Here is a 4406-nt window from a genome sequence, read left to right as displayed (position 1 = left end):
TTGATAGATAAGGGGATTACATTTTTTTTTTTTTACTAAAGAGGCTTTAACAGTAGTATATATGCACAAGGTTGATATCGAAATGTGCATATTTTCATATAAGTGCACTGATTTATCTTCTGTGGGTGTTCACAGCATTGAAACCTGGCAGACATTCTAGCATGAGTGCATATTTAAAGGTTAAATAAATTGTGAAAATATACTAATTTCAGCTTAATTTTCCACAAAACCCAAAATAAGTATGGATAAATGCAGATAAAATTTGCAAAAAATAAATATGGATAAATACAGATGGAAATGGCAAAAGAAAAAATACCATAAAACCAGGAGCCCTAATTTTAATATACCTGGACCTGCCCCCAGGACTCTCACGAGTCTTGGGGGTAGATTCATGGGGATGAATCTGCTGCTGGGGGAGAGGTAGAGCACTGTTGAAGTGCGCAGTGCATGACGGTTTGGCCGGCCTCCTCAGGCAGGCTAAACCATCATGCACACTGAAGCTCTCTCCAGTCCCAGCTGCATTGCTGGGGATGGGGAGAGCAGGCACAGGCTTACAGTCTGTCTGTTAAATTTTTGTCACCAGCCTCCCCCTTCCCACCACCCTGCTACGGCCTAGCCGCCACTTTGGCAGAGGATGGGCTGCTACTGTTTAACGCAGATCACTCTATGGTTTAATTCAACTTTTCTGGTGAGATTAGTGTCAGAGAACAGTCTGTGAAAGAGTGCACCCTACCACATGATACTTTTAACATAGATCAGTCTATGCATGAATGCAACTCCAGATGCGGCTGAGGCTAATGACAGAGAACGGTCTGCGAAAGAGGGCAACCTGCTAGGCGAGTCTAATGACAGAGAACAGCCTGTAAAGAAGTGTAAACTACCATGTGAAACTAGAAAAATAAATCTCTCAATGGATTAATGCAAGAAGTCTGGTGAGATTAATGGCAGATAACAGTCTGTGAAGGAGTGCAACCTGCAACGTGAGGCTAGTGACAGAGCAGCCTATAAAGAAGTGTAACCTACCACGTGAAATTAGTAACACACATCTCTGTATGGATTGATGCAACCTGCCTGGTAAGATTAGTGGCAGGAGAACAGTCTGTAAAAAAATGCAACCTGCCAGGTGAGGCTAATGACAGAGAGCAGCCTGTGAAAGAGGGCAACCTGCCAGGCGAGTCTAGTGATAGAGAACAGCATTCGTTGCTCCAGCTCGAACTGCGTAATATCTCTTTGTGGATGTCCAGTAATGCTTTAAAGCTGAATGGTTCTAAAACTGAGGTCCTCATTCTGGGAAATATTCCTGAATTCTGGGGAGCTAGCCATTATCCCGACTCTCTGGTGCCTCTACCTGCTCCGGCACGAAGTTTAAGAACTTGGGTTTTACCATTGATAATAATCTTTCTCTCAGAGCCCAAGTGTCTGGAGTCAACGGGACTCGCTTTGCGGTCCTCAAGTGGCTAAAAAAATAATTTGGTTAATTCCAACTGCAGCCCAAAGAACCATATTGCAGGAAATAGTGATCTCCAGACTTGACTTTGGCAATGTATTGTACTTGGGCGCAGAGTTCATCTTCGAAGAGTAGGAACCAGACTTTGTCGGTGGCTCGTCAATGTATTTATTGAGCAAAAGGAAAACTCCATGTTCTTGCGTAGGTTGGTAAAAGACATTCCATAAATGTTAGTCCAATGCATTTTGAGCTTTAAACAATAACCCTTCATCACAGGAGTCTCCAAGCAAGAAAACGTTCTAGCACAACGTTGAACTGGAATGGGTAACCTCAGGGGCTCTGTGTGACGCAAAGTACTGAAAGCGGGACTAAACGAAGAAATCCAACAGTTCACAAACAACCTCCCGGTGCAAGTGAACTAGCCCATGTGGTTACCCGTTCCAGTTCAACGTTGTGATAGAATCTTTTCTTGCTTGGATACTACCCTGACAAAGGGCTATTGTTTAAAGCCCAAAATGCATTGGGACTAACATCTATGGAATGTCTGTTACCAACCTACGCAAGAACATTGAGTTTTCCTTTTGCTTTGTAAATACATTGACGAGCCACAGACAAAGTCGGGTTCCTACTCTTCGAAGATGAACTTTTGTGAAAATGGACACGTATAGCCTTGTCATACTCAGTTTATGCCACTTTCTATATTACATAAATTATAGTCTGTACTTTGTTTACACTCTTTTCTGAATGATCTCTCTTGTAGTGCACCCGATGTCTAGTACATAGTCCCAAGTTTTTTCTCACTTTTAGAAAGTAGACATTTTCTTGTTTAACCATTCTGTGTGCCTCTGCCTGTTTGTGGATTTCCTGTCTGTTTTTGGAGTGACAGGGGCTAGGGATGTGCATTCACTGTGGACAGCCAATGGGGGCTTGAAGTGTGCCTGGCACTTCCTGGCTGACTCAGAGCTGAGATGAATAGGGCTTGGCTGCATTTCGAGTTGTGGGAAGAGATTTTCTTGCACCTGAATAGGGCCTGTCTCCTTTGCACAATGCTGTCTTCACCCACAGTGTTTATACTGCACAAGATGAAGACAGGCCTAGTTTGGACGGTGCTCAGAGATCCTGGCACAAGGAGAACAAAGACTAAATGGGGTATAACTAATAGACCTTAAACCTCAGAACTTTAGATCACTTCTAGATTCCATTGGACCCTTTGCCAAGGAGAAGAACTGAAGAGCTATGACGAGAAGTACTGCCCCTTTGCTCTGTGAGGTTGGCCTACAGTTGCTTTTTCTGCCAAGGAGAAGACAAAGACTGGAACTTTTCTTTGCACCTGCTTGAAGAAGATCTCCAAGGGACTGTGTGTGCTGGCCTCCTGTTCTGAAGTCTCACCGACACAACAACCTCACCCCAGCTCCCCTGACCTTTGCTGCTGAGAGTTCTGACCAGCCAGGAGGTGCCTGTTCCAGTTCTGGGCTTCTGGAGGTTATTTCTGCTGTTGGGAGCTGGAAGAAACCTACAGAACTGAAGAATTCAACGCATCGCTCATCTTGCGGCTGTTTCTCCAATGCAGCCCCGCTGTGCGAGAAGAATTTCCATGCATCGATGCGCCGCAGCTGAGCTGACACAGTGCCTGTCACTGCTGCAAGAACCGGCCCATCGAGGGATCGCGGCTGAAGCAACAGACTCAGTGCTGCTTGACACCACTGCATTGATCACTGACGCATATTGCATTGCCACGCATCGGACCTGTGCGGCAAGTTTTCCTGATGCATCACCCACACACCAGAATCGTCATAGAGTTGATGCATCACTTCCCCCTACAGACCGGATTCGTTGCATCACTTCTCCTGTGTTCAGCAGAACTGTTGCATCGTAATCCCATGGTCTCAGGAACTGACCCATCTCTTTGTTTCTCAACGCTTCCCATCTCAGCGGCTGTTTGCCTTGTGAATTCTGACACATCTACCAGTACTTTGTGTAGAATCACTTGTAAATAGTTTTCTATGGACCCAGTTGCTTGAAGCCTTTGATAAGTCATATTCTTATTACATGTATGTTGGATTTTTGTCATTTTTATCTTGTTGAGTTTAGATAAAAAATACTTTATGTTTCCTAAACTGGTGTGGTGTCCATGTTCGCTGTTATTACTGTGTGTTTTGATTACAAATACTTTACGCATTGCCTTTGGGATAAGTCTGTCTGCTCGTCCAAGCTACCCAGTGGGTGAGAAGGAGTTATCTAAAGTGTGTATTCCCCTTACCCTTACTAGAAGCAAGGGTCCCTCTTTGGAAAAAGGTACCTACCTATGCCAACTAGAGACCCTCATTTTTAACAATGCAACTTGTCTGGTTCAATTAGTGACAGAGAACAGCTTGAAAAGGAGTGAACGTGCTAGGTGAGACCAGCAATGGAGAAGATTCTGTAGAGGAGTGTAACCCTCCAGGTGAAGCAAGTGACAGACAGCACCCTGTGAAGATGTGTAATCTGTCAGGGGACACCAGTGGCATAGACCTTTCTCTGGAGGAGTGTATTCTGCCAGGTGATACTAGTGACAGAGAACTGTCTGTAAGGGAGTGTAGCCTACCACACGAGACGTGTAACACAGATCAGTCTATGGGTTAGAGCTGCCTGTGTGCTAAGATTAGTGACAGAGTGTAGCCTGCCACACAAGTCAAGTGACAGAGAACTTTCTATGGAGGACTGTAAATTGCCAGGTTAGTCTATTGACAGATAATAGCCTGTAATTGAGTGAAAACTCCTGACAGGTGGGACTAGTAACATAGATCAGTCTATGACTTAATGCAGCCTATCTACTTATATTAGTGACATAGAACGCTCCATGGAGGAGTGTTATCACCTAGGTAAAACTAGTGACAGAGAAGAGCTTGTAAAAGGGGTGTAAACTACCATGTGAGAATAGTGGCAGAGAACATTCAATGGAGGAATGTAGAGACGGAGT

Source organism: Lissotriton vulgaris, chromosome 12, assembly GCF_964263255.1.
Source record: "Lissotriton vulgaris chromosome 12, aLisVul1.2, whole genome shotgun sequence".
NCBI classification, from domain to species: Eukaryota; Metazoa; Chordata; class Amphibia; order Caudata; family Salamandridae; genus Lissotriton; species Lissotriton vulgaris.
Note: the sequence above shows the minus strand (reverse complement) of the source record.